Genomic DNA, 16,927 nt, shown 5'->3' on the forward strand with positions numbered 1-16,927 from the left:
GCATTTTGTTATTTTGGGGGTCTTTGTTATTTTATTAGGGGGCTTAGAGTAGGTGTAATTAGTTTAACATTTTTGTAATATTTTTCTTATGTTTGTAAAAAAAAAATTATTTTTTGTAACTTAGTTCTTTTTTATTTTTTGTACTTTAGTTAGTTTATTTCATTGTAGTTAGTTGTAGGTATTTTATTTAATTAATTTATTGATAGTGTAGTGTTAGGTTTAATTGTAACTTAGGTTAGGATTTATTTTACAGGTAAATTTGTAATTATTTTAACTATTTTAGCTATTAAATAGTTCTTAACTATTTAATAACTATTGTACCTGGTTAAAATAATTACAAAGTTGCCTGTAAAATAAATATTAATCCTAAAATAGCTACAATGTAATTATAATTTATATTGTAGCTATATTAGGATTTATTTTACAGGTAAGTATTTAGCTTTAAATAGGAATTATTTATTTAATAAGAGTTAATTAATTTCGTTAGATTAAAATTATATTTAACTTAGGGGGGTGTTAGTGTTAGGGTTAGACTTAGCTTTAGGGGTTAATACATTTATTAGAATAGCGGTGAGCTCCAGTCGGCAGATTAGGGGTTAATAATTGAAGTTAGGTGTTGGCAATGTTAGGGAGGGCAGATTAGGGGTTAATACTATTTATTATAGGGTTAGTGAGGCGGATTAGGGGTTAATAACTTTATTATAGTAGCGGTGCGGTCCGCTCGGCAGATTAGGGGTTAATAAGTGTAGGCAGGTGGAGGCGACGTTGTGGGGGGCAGATTAGGGGTTAATAAATATAATATAGGGGTCGGCGGTGTTAGGGGCAGCAGATTAGGGGTACATAGCTATAATGTAGGTGGCGGCGCTTTGCGGTCGGCATATTAGGGGTTAATTATTGTAGGTAGCTGGCGGCGATGTTGTGGGGGGCAGATTAGGGGTTAATAAATATAATATAGGGGTCGGCGGTGTTAGGGGCAGCAGATTAGGGGTACATAAGTATAACGTAGGTGGCGGTCGGCAGATTAGGGGTTAAAAAAATTTAATCGAGTGGCGACGATGTGGGGGGACCTCAGTTTAGGGGTACATAAGTAGTTTATGGGTGTTAGTGTACTTTAGAGTACAGTAGTTAAGAGCTTTATGAACCGGCGTTAGCCCAGAAAGCTCTTAACTACTGACTTTTTTCCTGCGGCTGGAGTTTTGTCGTTAGATTTCTAACACTCACTTCAGCCACGACTCTAAATACCGGAAATAAGAAAGATCCCATTGAAAAGATAGGATACGCAATTGACGTAAGGGGATCTGCGGTATGGAAAAGTGGCGGCTGAAAAGTGAGCGTTAGACCCTATTTTGAGTGACTCCAAATACCGGAGTTAGCCTAAAACCAGCGTTAGGAGCCTCTAACGCTGGTTTTCACGGCTAACGCCATACTCCAAATCTAGGCCCTAGTACTTTGGACCCTCCAATCATCAATCCAAATACATGGACCTATGCTAGGATTGTTCAACAAACAGACATGGGCATTAATACACCAAAATTCAGGAACAATATGTCACCTGAGGATTGGGCAGCAACCAGATCCTTGACTGAGAATAAAACCATTATTATATGCTCAGCGGACAAGGGTGGAACCATTGTGGTACAAGACTACTCAGCCTACAAACAGGAGATATATGCACAATTATCTGATGCCTCTACATACAAATTTCTTCTGTGTGATCCCACCATTACTTACAAGTTACAGATTGATAAAATCATTGAACGTGCATTTCAATGTAACTGGATTGACATGTCACTAAAGGATGGGTTAATGGTACAACATCCAATTAGACCTATCTTGTATACCTTGCCAAAAATCCACAAGCATCTCACCTCCCTGCCTTGCTGCCCTATTGTGTCTGTCCACTGATCTCTACTACAGTCACTAGCTACATACATTGACTACATCCTACAGCCTTTTGTTCAAAACATGAAGTCATACCTACATGATTCTTTAGCTCTCAGTGACATTCTCTCTGAGATCACTGATGTAGATTCCAATGATATTCGAGCTAGTATGGACGTCACCAGTCTGTACACAGTTATCCCCCATTAAACAGGGATTAACATAGTGGCGAGCTGCTTGAACAAATATTCATCACCACCAGAATTTATTCTCAAATTGCTTATTGTTTGTCTCAAATATAATTATTTCAAGTTTGTGAAAGGCTTCTACCTACAGCTGACAGAAACAGCCATGGGTTCAAACATGGCACCAGCATTTGCCAATCCTTTCATGGAATACACAGAGTAAAAGACACTTAAGGTATACAAACATACACAGATCATTCATTACAAGAGGTACATTGACAATATCCTCCTGATATGGAGAGGCACTGAAGAAGAGTTGGATCGCAACTCTATCTTGCATGCGAGGAGTTGCCACCCACGATCACTAATCAAGGTGATTTTGAAGTCTCAGTAGCTTAGGGTCATACAGAACAATACCTCAGAAGAGTGATGTATGATACAACTGGAGGAGATGGAACAAAGGTTTGCATCAAGGGGATACAACAGGGAGATCATTAAAAATGCAAGAATGGCAGTAATGAGTGAGACCGGTGATACACTTAAGATGCAAACTGAACCATTTCTTAGCCAACAAAGAATGAACTTCACCACCACCTTTACATCCCAGTCCAGCACATTGGATATGTCCTTGAAGGAACATTGTAACATTGTGAGGTCTGATAATTCTCTACCATTTAAAGACATTGGGCCACCGAGAGTTGGGTATAAACAAGGAAGAAATCTAAGGGATATACTCATGAGAACTGTTCCAAGTCAGCAAGTTACAGCACTGACACAAGGGCCAAAACCACAAAATAGGGCTCATTTAGATGCCCTGGCTGTACTACATGTCATTTTATGTTGCAAGGAGGGAACTTCAGACACCCCCATACCAACCAGTGATTCACAATTAAACAAAATCTAACATGCACTACAAAGTATGTCATCTACATGTTAAAGGGACATGAAGCCTAACATTTTTCTTTCATGATTCAGACAGAGCATACCATTTTTTTTTTAAACTTTTATTTATAATCCAAGACATTATCCAAGAACAGATATGAACAACATTGAACACATAATCATAATCCATAAATTATACATATGTTCATTCATATAATACTGTATTTAATTATGCATACAGATATATATAACTAATCAACATATTAATATAACATAATCAACTTACTTATTAACATTACTTGGGATTTTTTGTTTTTCACCCCCCCCCCTAGGCCCTCTCCTCCCTCCCCCCCCATGCGGAGAGGCAATCCAACTAAACCAGAGTCACAACAAAACAAAAAAAAACAAAAAAAGAGAAAGGAGGAGTGAAGGGAAAAACCACTTCTACCGCTACCTCTCTCTTGATGCTTACCAGTTCCCTAGTAAAACAATTTCTGTATTCCTAAAAGGAAAGATTATATGATTAATTTCTTCCGAAGGGAATATTCTAAAGAAGGCTGCCCATTTGTCAAAAAATCTTCTAATGTCCTGATCGTTATTTATGTCCGAATCTCTCTGTTCTAGAATACATTGTTTTTTCATGCAGTTTTTAATCTCGGAGATGCTTGGAATTACACGACTTTTCCATTTTTTACAAATTAAATATCTGGTAGCAAGTATAGTAGATATTACTATTCTTTCATTATTTTGTCTACCAGGTTCTTTCTTAAGACAAAATATTATCTGATATAATGTTAATGAAGGCCATGTTATCTTTAGCACATTCTTGAGCCAATATTCAACCTTAGCCCATAGATTTTTAATCTTTAGACAATGACAAAACATGTGCATTAAGTCAGCTGCCTGAAGCAAACATTTAGGACACTTATTAAACCCTGCATTGGTACATTTGAAGCCTCTCCTAGGGGTAAAGTATGCCCCATGCAAGAGTTTGACGTGTGCCTCTCTCCAGGTTGCAGATAGTGTTATTTGAGCAATTTTCTTAATTGATAATTGAATCGTTTTTATATCAATATTACTCTGAGGGATTGAAATGTTCCAATAGGCAACAAAATTTGCCAATATCGTGGCCCCTTTTTTTGTATTCAGAAGATAATAGCACGGTGCAATTGACATATGGCCATTCCTTGTTAAAACCAACCAATTATCCAGTATACCCAATCCCCATTCCCAGCCTCCTTTCCTAACTAGGTCCTGGATAAAATGTCTTAGTTGCAAATATGCAAAAAAATCCTTGTTGGACAAATCAAAGTCCATTTTTAATTTCTGAAATGTTTTAATACATTTCCCTTCTTGATCTATAATTTGAATTACCTTTGATAGTCCAGCAGTATGCCATTTTCTAAAAACCTCCGAGTCCAAGCCTGCTTGAAAAGTGGGGTTACCTATTATGGGTAGAAGATAAAAGACTCTATTATTGATTGATAGAAAATACGCTATTTTATGCCAAGCTTTAAGTGGGTTGAGAATGGTTTTAAGTCTTTTAATTTCTGCTGGAATTTCTTTAGGTTCTAAATGTATTAATACAGCTAAGGAATACGGATAGCAGACACTAGACTCGAGATTGTTATTCAATACATAATTATTGGACGAGATCCAATCTGCTACAATCCGGGCTAGAAAGGAAAACTTATAAAACCTTATATCAGGTAGAGAAAGACCTCCGCTTTCTCTTGGTACCGCCAGTTTCATGAGGGATATCTTTGACCTTTTGTTCTGCCATAGGAACTGAATAAGAGAGGTATTAATCTATTAAATATCCTTTCCCAGAAGAATTATTGGAGTATTTTAAAGTATATACAATAATTTTGGGAGAAGGGCCATCTTAAAAAGGGCTATCCTTCCAGAAAGTGATAATGTAAGTTTTTGCCACATCAGGAGCTTTTCCTTGATCGTTTTTATTACCGGGGGAATATTCAGAGCATATAAATCCGAGGTTCTTATCGGAATGTGAATCCCTAAATATTTAAAAGTGTTTGTCACTTGGTGAAAGGGGGTTTCCAGTAAGGATGTGTTATCTTTCCTTAGCCAAAGTATCTCCGATTTAGCCATATTTACTTTGTATCCAGAGAATGAGCCAAATGGTTCCAATATCTGAAAAAGTTTTGGTAGGTTCAGTTTGGTGTTTGCCATATAAAGCAGCAGGTCATCTGCATACAGGCCTATTTTTATTTCAGTGTTACGAATTTTTATACCATCTAAGAGATGGCGAATTTTAATTGCTAGAGGCTCAATCGAGATATTGAATAAAAGCGGGGAGAGAGGACAACCTTGCCTCATCCCTCTACCTAAAGAGATAGAAGAGGACATGGTGTTATTCACTATCAATTTTGTAAATGGTTGTTTATATAGATTCCCGATAAATTTGAGAAAATTGCCCCCGATACCAAACCGCCTTAATGATGTTTTAATATGTTCATGAAATATTGAATCAAAGGCTTTTTCAGCATCGATGGAGATAATGTCAAGGTCAGGTGTGTCCTCCCCCCCGCTGCCAGGCATAACCTCAAAATATTCTGTCACTAAGAGTGCTTCTCTAATTTTTGCAGCCGAGTTACAATTATTTAAAAAGCCTGATTGATCAGTGTGAATGATTTCTGGAAGGATCCCTTGAAGTCTGGGTGCTAAAATTGCAGTGAGAATTTTATAGTCAGAGTTTAATAGAGCAATTGGTCTGTAAGATTCTTTACAGCAAGCGTCCTTTCCGCCCTTTAATATCAAAGTTGTATACGAGCTGGAAAATGAAGAAGGGATCCAATTACCCTTTGTATAAAAACTGTTAAAAAGAGTGCAAAGATGTGGGGTGGCTTCACTAGACAGGATTTTATAGAATTCACTAGGGAGACCATCAGGACCTGCTGCCTTATTTAGGGAGAGCTCAGATATTGTCTTCTCTATTTCGTCTATGGAGATAGGAGCGTTTAGACTATTGGACATTTCTAATGTAATTGTAGGATATGTGATGTCCCTCCAAAAATCTATAGATTTCTGTACATCACTTGTTTTGGATGAGTAGAGCTCCTGATAATATTCATAGAATGTATTTAAGATATCCTCAGGTTTTGAGATATGTAACCCTTTATTATATAGTTTGTCTATTACCGGTTGTTTCTTCTCATTTTTTTTTTTTTTTTTTCAAAAAAACAACTTTTATTAGAAATTTGGAAACTGTACAGGGTGGCACAATGCCCAGAGATAACAATATTTAATCGCCCATGACCCCGACAAGTAGGAGTGTCCATTGTGAAGTCCATAGTTATTGTCCATCACTTACTCAGAGAAGTGAACCGGGCTTAAAATGAAAACCACTCCCGCCGGGCCGCGGGTGAGTTAAGGTGAGAGGAGAGACACCCCCGGGCAGTACCCCCATGACTAGGTTTATTCTAATAGTGAACTACCCAAATCCACATACATGACATTTGTAAACAGTATATAGTGATTAACATATGCAAACAGTGCCTCATTGTTTCCTGCAGCCAATATATTTAGGGTATGCAATGAGGGAAAAAGAAAAAAAGGGGGGGGAGGTCTAGTCGGTTTGTGTGGGGGGGGGACTTCGCATTTGCCCCAAAACTACCAGACAGAGACTCCCAATAGAACTGGACTTCGCGGAAGGAAGCCACGTTGCCCCTGCTGTAATAGGAGTACTCCTCAGCTGACACAAGTTCGGAGGTGTAGTGAGCCCACTCCTGCACTGTGGGGACACTGGCTGACTTCCATTTATGGGCTATGAGTGTCTTGGCGCTATTTAGACCTATCTGCAATACTTTCCATCTGAATTTGCATTTGCACTCTGTATCCTGTTTATAGTTTAGCAGCGCAGTTAGGGGAGTTAGCCTGAATGGGGTACCCATAAGATTCGCAAACAATGCCTCAAGTTCCCTCCAGAAAGGGCGTAGAAAACGGCAGAGCCACCAGATGTGGAGCATCGTGCCCGTTTCCCCACATCCCCTCCAACAGGTGGCACCCGCCCCCGGATATATTTGCTTAACTCTCTCAGGGGTCTAAAATTCTGGGCAGAGATGAGGACTTAGATGTCTGCAGAAGGACATTCTGCCATGTTTCCTCAGGAATTTCCATTCCCAGTTCAACCTGCCAGTGTCCCCTGTGGGATGAGGACTGCGGAGCTGAAGCAATGTCCAGCAATTTCTTAATTATGGATAGAGACCCTCGGGGCAAGGTGCCCGAGTGGCATAGTTTCTCGAAATTCGTTAACTCCCTAAGAAGGCTATCTTTATGGGGTGAGATTTGCAGCAGGTGGGACAGCTGGGCATACTTAAGCCATGAAGAAAAGCACCCCCCCCGCCACCTCAGCCATTTGTGAACGGGACTTTAGTGTGTGATTTGAGGTCAGGTTGGCAAACGGTATTGTGTAAGCTATATCCCTAGGATACAACCTCTCTACCAACATGCCCCCATGAAATTCAGCGTTATATGATATTGGAGTCATAGGGGAAACTGGGGAAGAAATACCCTTAACTTTGGTTCGGACGTCATCCCAGACCTTGAAAAGGTGGGCATATAGCGGAGACAATCTGGCAAGGGGCGGTCTAGATGTGCGTTTAATCCAACTAAGGGGGGCAACTGAAGGTGAGTTCAGGAGAAAGGAGTCTATAGACACCCATGCCTTAGTGTTTGCCCTGTTGTGCCACTCGACCACCCTCTGCAAAGCCACCGCTCTATAGTATTGCAACACTGAAGGCACTCTGAGTCCCCCCGCTCCCAGCGGAAGCAACATAACCTTTCTACTTATCCACGGCTTAATGTGACCCCAGATGAAGGAGTTTATCATTGATTGTATTTGGTGTATGAAAGTGTTGGGAAGGGATATGGGGACAGTCTGTAGTACGTAAAGTATCTGCGGGAGGACTGTCATCTTGACCGCTTGGATACGGCCCCACCATGAAAGTGGTCTATCCTGCCAGTTAACAAGCTCCTTCTTTAACCTATGCAATAAAGGGATGTAGTTATGTTTAAATAACTTGCTGCTGGACGGTGTTAAGTATATGCCCAAGTATTTCAATTTATTCTGGTTTAATTTATATTGGCAACGGTTTCGTAGAGATTCAAATTGTTGGTTGTTTGTGTTGATGTTCAGTATCTCCGATTTTTGAGCATTAATCAAAAAATTAGAATGGGCACTAAATCTATCAAATTCCTCTAGAAGGTAGCTAAGGGAAGAGCTCGTGTGGGTTAAGAGGACTAGAACATCGTCAGCATAAAGTGTTGCTTTGTATGAGTTGGGACCAAGTTCGAGACCTGTGATTTTTGGGTTGTTTCTAATGTGGGAGGCCAACACTTCCATTGAAATTGCGAACAGTAAAGGGGACAGGGGACATCCCTGCCTAGTTCCGTTACCTATGACAAAATTCTCTGAAAGTAAACCATTGGCCTTAACCCTTGCTGATGGATGGGTATATAAGCTGAGGATTCTGCGGGACATGGAGTCTCCTATACCAAAGGCGGACAGACAGGAATTAAGAAATTGCCAGTCCAGCCGGTCGAAAGCTTTCTCCACATCTGTTGATATTAAAATCGATGGGGTATTCGACCGACTGGCCTGTTCAACTAGGTGGAGAACCCTAATGGTATTATCACGTGCTTCCCTACCGGGGATGAACCCCGTTTGATCTACATGGACAATTTGAGGGAGGATGGAATTAAGTCGTGTCGCCAGTATTTTAGCGTATATTTTGATATCTGAGTTGAGTAAAGATATGGGTCGATAGTTCTCTACTTTTTTGGGATCTTTATCCGCCTTTGGTAATGCTATGATGTGAGCCTCTAGGGCAGTCTTTGGCCAAGAACCTGAGTTATCTATTGATGTAAACAGTGAGGTTAGGTGTGGAGCTAGTATGTGTCTGTATTGTTTATAATAGGTATTGGTAAACCCGTTGGGCCCTGGGCTCTTGCGTGAGGGAAGCATTTTTATTGCTAGCAGGACTTCACTGATAGTGATGGGGGCTTCTAGATTTTTAGATACGTCTGCAGGGAGAGTCGGGAGTACTGCCTCTGCTATGTATTGCTCACGAGCACCAGGTTGTAGTGACATCGGGGGGCTTGGTAAGTGTTTCTTCTCATTTTTAATTAATTTGGCCAACATCTTGCCTGATTTATTCCCGTATCTATATAGCTTAGCTTGCATTCTTAATTCTCTTTGTGTTTCTTGTGACAGTACAAAGGTATCTCTTTCATTTTTTGCCTTAACATATTTCGCCCAATTTAATGGTGTTTTGTCAAGCAGATACCGGTTATAAGTATTAGTCAAACATTGACATGACTCTCTTTCTCTGGATCTAATTTTCTTTTGTAAGGCGATACTATATGAAAGTATTTCCCCTCTCATCACCGCTCTCGCAGTGTCCCAAAATAACTCAGGACAACTCAAATATTCTTTATTAAAATATACATATTCCTTATATTTGTTTACAAGCCAGTTCTTAAATTTTATCGCTGACATCAAGTAATAGGGAAAAAAGAAACGCGATGAGGCAGGGCGTGAATCTGAGAGCTGGAACTCAAGAACAATTGGTGCATGATCTGAGAGAAGAATTGAAAGTATGTCTGATTTAACCCCATTCATTAACATGCGCTCATCAATCAGAAATATATCTATTCTAGAGAGTGTTTTGTGTGCATTAGAAAGACAAGTAAAGCTCTGAATAGAGGGATTTTGATGTCTCCAAACGTCTCGCACCGCTAGGTTTTGTATGATTCTTTTAAACATTTTGCACTCTAGATTATCTTTTTTTTGTTTCAGCTGTTTGACATCCCATCTTAACCTATCAATTGGGCTTTGTGGTGCCATATTGAAATCTCCGCCCATAATCAAACACCCTTCCGTGTAGGCTAAAAGTTTAGACTGAAGAGAGATCCAGTATTTTGGATCAAATACATTAGGGCCATATGTGTTGCACAGTGTATACATCTTCTGAGAAATTTTTACTTTCAACATGACATACCTCCCTCCTGGGTCAGCCTCAAAGTGCACCACTTCAGTTTTAATTCTTTTCCCTAATAATATTGCTACCCCCCTCTTTCTCATAACACTGGGTGCAAAATATATTTCCTTTACCCAACCTGTCTTAAGTTTTAAAGATTTTTCTGCAGATAGATGAGTTTCTTGGATGAAACCTATATCAGTCTGGGTTTTTCGAAGCTGAGTGAGAATTGCCTTTCTCTTAATAGGGGTAGATATACCACCTACATTCCATGAAACTATTTTAAATTTGTCACTACACATATTCATTTATATAAGGAGATAAGGAGCAAGAGAGATGGAGGGAGAGAAAATAAAAATTAAAAAGGAAGTACCCCTTCCTTTTTTCCCTTTATGTATGTAAAAATAAGCCCTCTCCACACAGGGGGAAATTAAGCACTGAAACCCATGTCTAAACAGAGACCAATTTACCTTAGAAAAAAGAAAAAAAAAAAGAAAAAAAAAAAGCCTGCATATTTTACCATCTCTAGGACCTTAGGACCTATTTATCATCAAACCGGAGAGTTCAATGTTTTATATAAGCTTTCAGCTAGATGGGCTTCCTCAAAGAAGTGTAAAACATCATTAACTTTAACCTTTAATTTATGAGGGAATATTATAGTTGCCTGGTATCCTTTTTGTATAAACCTGGTACAAATAGAAGCGAGCTCCCTTTTTTTTGCTGCGGTGTCCGCCGAAAAATCCTGAAACATAAGGATTGTAATACCTCCAACTTTGACCGGCTGTTGTTTATGATAATGCTGAAATAAAGTAAGTTTGTCTTGGAAGTTTAACAGTTTAGCTATAACAGGTCTAGGCTTGGTTCTGGCTTTATTTTCTATACGGAATGAACCTATCCTGTGCGCTCTCTCCACTGGAATGGGATATAGAGTAGATGGCAATTTTAAGATTTTAGGCAATGTTTCTGATATGAAATTAACAAGATTATCATACTGATGTTCTTCTGGGAGTCCTAAGATTCTTATATTATTTCTCCTAGAACGATTTTCTAGGTCCTCTAACCTATTTTGTATTTTTTGTAAGTTGGTGTTTACAACTTCCAGGTTGGAACTATGTACTATTGTTAGGTCTTCCAGGTCCGAAACTCTCTGCTCAGCTTCCTGCAGCCTGTTAGAGAACTGGCAGACTTCCTGGGTTAATGAACAAAAGTCTTGTTTAATTTCAGCTCTAAGAGCCTCAAATTTGGGAGAGAGCGCATCAGATATGCTAGCAACAAGGTTATGAATATTAGTAGGTTCTTGAACTACTGACATGTTTAATAGAGCTGATTGTGTATCCATGACTGTCTCTTGATTGCCTTTCATTTTTCTGTCCCTCTGCCTCGCTGCCATGGCTGGAGAGAGAATCTCGGGTGAAACCTGAAGGAATTTATCCATGTGCCGGTGAACAAAAAATTACAAAGAAAATAAGGAGTGATTGAAGCGAAAATACGTGAAAAAGTGGTGCAGGACCAGAAGTGAATGTGAATTTAGTTGAGAGTGAAAAACGCTCTCAAATCGACCAGTGAGGGTAGGAGTGCAAAATTTTGCAATTTAACAGCCACAGAATGTCACGGGCAGATATTTTGTTTTAAGAGCTTAAACTCTAAGGTAGGAAGATTAAAGAACAACAGAGTACTTGGGATTCCCCGTCTAGCCCTCACAATTAAAATTCAACAAATTAGATAGTGTTTCTTTTTCTTTTTGTGAGAAAGACAGTATTTTAGAAAAGTAACATTCTTAGCATAGGAAAAAAAAGGGAGAGAAAGAGAAAAAAAAAAGAAAGAAAAAGAACAGTTATACGAAAGAGCAGTTTCTATATAACATTCTTTTAATCCTTAAGGTTAGCCCCTATAATTAATATAGTTTACTCCACATATTTTCAGAGGTTTAAGGATATCTTCTGTAGATTATATAATAACACTCCAAGTATTAGTTTTTAGCCAGAAGAGATAAACCAGAAATATATTCTAGAAATTTTTTCCTTATCTTCTTCTATTCTATATATGAAGAAGCAATACTTAATAAGAACACACACATAGAGAAAAAAAAAAAAAGAGTATATACAGTATGCAACCTGTTTAGGGAGTCAATCCCTAGAACAAAAAATATTTAACTAGATGTCCCAGAGAAGAGAGAGACTTTGAACTATAATATCACTCTTTCCTTACTCTCTTCCCTTCTTCCCCTCCCTTTCCTCTTCTCTCTTCTTCTTCCCCCTCTTCCCCTTCTGGGTCTTTCCTCGTCTCTTCCTCAGCTTTTTGTGGTCTTTTCTTATTTTTGCCTGAGTTCCTCTGCACCTTTGAACAGGTCAAAGAAGAATGTGTCCCCACAATTTTACCCCTGGGTGTTATCCAGAGGTATTAACTTTTATCTCAATTTTTCGCCCATTTAACAGACAGTGTTGCTGAATACTACTTACTACCTGCTTGTCATGGGCTGCTACTGGGAGTCTTTTTTGCAGAGGCCGCCATTCATCTTTGTAGAGGATTCAGGTTTTTCAATCAACTGCTTCCCCACTCGTTGGCTCTGTCCCAATACACCAGCAGCGCTTGTGTTCTGTCCCACCGCAGCCTTACTGAGTCCGAATCAGTGCCCGCCCCCTCTCACGCAGCACCGGTGGGAGAGGGGGAGAGTCAGCCGCAGATGGAGCCGGGGGTAAGGATAGACTGCACTGCTCTCCTCCTTCCGCGCAGCACCGGTGGGGAAGGAGGGATAGGAAGAAGAGTCCCCAAGAATCTTCAGGCGGTGTCGCAAAGTCTGGTCCTTGTAGAGGAGAAGGTAATCTCGTCCAGCTTTGGCGGTATGTGATCTGAGGGCAGGGGGCGAGGAGGGGTGGGGAGTCACTTACAAGGATCTTCTGAGGAAAAAGAGAAGGGAGAGGGTAGCGGCAGACGTCTGCCTCGGCTTGCTGTTCGGTCCTTTTCAGATAGGTATAGTAAAAAATAAGCCCAGCATAGGTAGATAATGTGTATAATACTCACCTCCTCTCACGCAGCACTGGTGGGAGAGGAGGGAGAGATGAATGCAGGGTTTCTTTAAAGACTGTCTCACAATAGCGTTTATGAAAAAAATATAAGTAGCAAGTCTTTACAAGCTGAAAGCATGTCAGTGCAGTGGGTTGTTTGTTCCACTGCCAAGGCTCCGGTAGCGATGTAGCAAGCTGTCCAGTTAGCTAGCCCAACATCCAGGCTCGGCGCGGGAGAACTCCACCAGCAGCAGTAGGACTGGAGTGCCAAACGCTTAGCACCTGCGTTAAGCTCCTCCTCCGGAACCTCCAGAGCATACCAGAGCATACCATTTTAAACAACTTTACAATTTACTTCTAATATTTAACTTGCTTCCTTCTTTTGTTATTCTTTTCTGAAAGGTTAATCTAGGAAAGTTCAGGAGCAGCAAAGAACCTAGATTATAGCTGCTGATTGGTGGCTGCATATTTATACCGATTGTCATTGGCTCACCCATGTGTTCAGTCAGCAACCAAAAGTCCATTGCTGCTCCTTCAACAAAGCATACTAAGAGAATGAAGAAATAATTAGGAGTAAATTAGAAAGTTGCTTAAAATTGCATGCTTTATCTGAATCATGAAAGAAAACATTTGGGTTTCATATCCCTTTAAGTTGCATTTGTGGCATTTTCTATATTGGAAAAATGCCTGACAACATCAAGAAGCATATGGAAAACCGTAGAAGTGCTATACAGACTGCGTTGGACAAGGGCAAGACCAACCTGTGGCCAGACACTTTCTGGAGCATGGACAAACTGTGAAGGATCTAAGCTTCATGCTCATCGACCACATCCCCCATTGAATAGAGGGGCTGATAGGGAAAAACTACTGCTCCAAAGGGAGGCACAGTGGATCTACAAATTGGATACTATCCATCCAAAAAGATTGAACATGGGCATGGACTGGCATTGTTTTCTCTAACTGAAATGCTCTCTGTATATATGTATTGTAAATACTCTATCTATGCATTGTTTGTATACTTCTAAACATTATGCTCTGCCAATAGATAATACTGATATATTTTCATAAGAATATTCATTTGACACGCTACATAGTAATTTATGAGTGATATAATATAGTTTGTCATCGTCCCCTAGTATAAAAGACCATTTGGATTTATATATACACTAGTTAGGATTACATATATTTCTTCCAAACATATAACTCTACACCATATGCCATCATAGCAACTTATCTTATATAGTGGTTGCGCCTGTCCTAAGTTCTTTACTACATGGTATTGTCTAGATATATGCACAGACTAGTACCAACATTCATTTGTTTGATATATTTGGCTTTCAGGCTATATTATATATTTAACACATTATTCACTACTATGCCTTAGCCCAAACCGGCACTTCTGCTTACAGGATCAATGAATCAAACAGCAGTGAATTCTGACAGGAGGTGTGTACTTCTCAACCAATGAGAACCCCATTGTGGTTTGCGTACACCGATGGCTACGTGAGATTGGGCCCACTGGTTTTGACATTTGAGGGCTATGAGATGACGCACGTCCCTGCCGCTTACCCTCCTGACTGTTAGTGTAATTAGAGCGCATTCACTTGACATCTCAGTGATAATCTGCACAGTTACCAGCTATATGCTTGCTACAGATGAAGTATGTACCCTGCCATACAGTGCAGAGATATTTGACACCTATATTTTAAGTCTCTCTTACAATGTATCAAACAATTATGTTCATCCTAGCAATAGACATTAGTTACAACATCTGTTTGCTTATAAGGGTTTAAGTGTTGTTTGGTTTCTATTGATATGTGTACACCATGTCACTGCTATTATGGAATATGTATTGATTTTTTCTTTGGTTTAATGATCTCTATCTGCTATTCTTATCTTGTGATGTATCGTGTCCACTTCCACAAGTCTATGACTATTTTTTGCACTGTATATATTTAAATTAATACATATGCCATGGCTACCAGTTTGGATTTTTTTCACAGGGGGGAGGGGCCAATAAGGTATAAATGTTTGTTTATCATGTATGTCGGTCTGATGAAGGGGTGTATTCCCTGACACTTCACTGAATAAAATGCACTTGCTAAACCTTTTGTCAAGCCCAGAGAGTGTTGTCTTCTATTAACCTACATATATATATACACACACACACATGCATATACATATTTAGACATGTTTATGTATGTATTTATACATTATAGCCCTTTGCAGCCAAACACCTTGTCATTTAACATATACCTTTTAACCCTTGTAAACTTTTTGTTTGTAATCTTTATGTGACTAACCTGACTAGCATAAAAGCCCTTATAACCTTTTTGTGCAAAATTTAGTTTGAAGGATTCTTATTAGATAGTGTTATAATGAGGCATATTTATCAAGTTCTGGCAGACCTGATCCAACACTGCAGATCAGGTCCGCCAGACATTGCTGAATACGGCGAGCAATACGCTAGCCGTATTCAGGATTGCACAAGCAGCTCACAAGAGCTGCTGGTGCAACGCCGCCCCCTGCAGACTCGCGGCCAATGGGCCTCCAGCAGGGGGGTGTCAATTAACCCGTTCGTACTCGATCGGGTTGTATTGTGGCGATGTCTCTCCACCTGCTCAGAGCAGGCTGACAGGTTATGGAGCAGCGGTCTTTGTGACCGCTGCTTCATAAATGCTGTTTCTGGCGAGTCTGAAGACACGCCAGAAACAGGGGCCATCAAGCTCCATTCAGAGCTTGTTAAATATAGCCCTATGAGTGTAACTGTACTTTGTAATGCATTTTTTTTTTTTTTTGCGAAACAGTTAACCAGAGCTTTGAGGTCTCGCTATCCTGACTTCAATCACACTCAAGCAATCAAGTTTACTTTCAACTTCAAATACAAGAGAGAAACCTGACATGTACAAACACTCGGAATAAATCCCTTTTGGCTTTTGCATAACTGTTAGCACTCTAATCATAATCTGGCCCCAAATTTGGGAAAGAACAGAAAAATGTATCTGGTGGAAAAGAATTAAGCGGAAAAAATGTGGTTTATTTAGCAGCGCTAATAAAAGCTTGGAAATAATGATGCCAATCTATAATATAAAATGTATTAATTAGGAATAGCATTTGCTGTTGTTTTTATGTGTTATAAGAATTTTTAAATAAACAAGATTATATAATACATTAGTTAGATTGGCATCATCATTTCCAAGCTTTTATTAGCGCTTCTAAATAAACCCCATTTTTTCCTCTTATCCACAATTTAATTCTTTTTGAGGGAAGAACTTTTTTAGCAGCAGGAATCCACCTTTAGGCGCTCCTATCACACTACACAGAAAAGAATTAAGCAACATGTTTCACAAGGAGGAATGACATCATCATAATTCTGCTCAATATGAAACTACCAATGTAGAAAGTCGCATATAATCTTGCTGTATACCTTAAGAATATACACTTTTTTGGGGGGGAAAAAACTTTTGTAGAGTTATATACAATTTATAAATGATTTATGATAAAAAATTGCTGAAGTTTATTAAAGGCACACTAGGCATAGGGGAACATTCTGAACTAATACTGTATTAGGTATTATGAACAGGGTAGCTTAATTCTAGAAACATTTTGGCTGTGGTGAATTGCTACTAATTATTACTGATATTTTATAATATTTTCATTACAAATATCAACTATACCAGTTTTCCTAACATTTATTGAACATTGGGCTTGATTAATTGTTTGCACAGAGGAGCTTAGACAATCAATTGTGGCAATTTCTAAGAGTACTAACAAATGGGTACTGTCATTAGCATTTGTTAAATTTTAACTCAACGTCTATAATCACATATTACCTTTATCTGATTCAGCATTATTATTCTATCATAACCATAAGAACATACCATCAGCTCCACGTTCTGGACAAATATGCATTAATTTCATTTTAGTTTATTTGTAATCTAATATTACTGTTTAGCTTTTATGTATCATATAA

The sequence above is a fragment of the Bombina bombina genome, chromosome 5 (assembly GCF_027579735.1).
Source record: "Bombina bombina isolate aBomBom1 chromosome 5, aBomBom1.pri, whole genome shotgun sequence".
Lineage (NCBI taxonomy): Eukaryota > Metazoa > Chordata > Amphibia > Anura > Bombinatoridae > Bombina > Bombina bombina.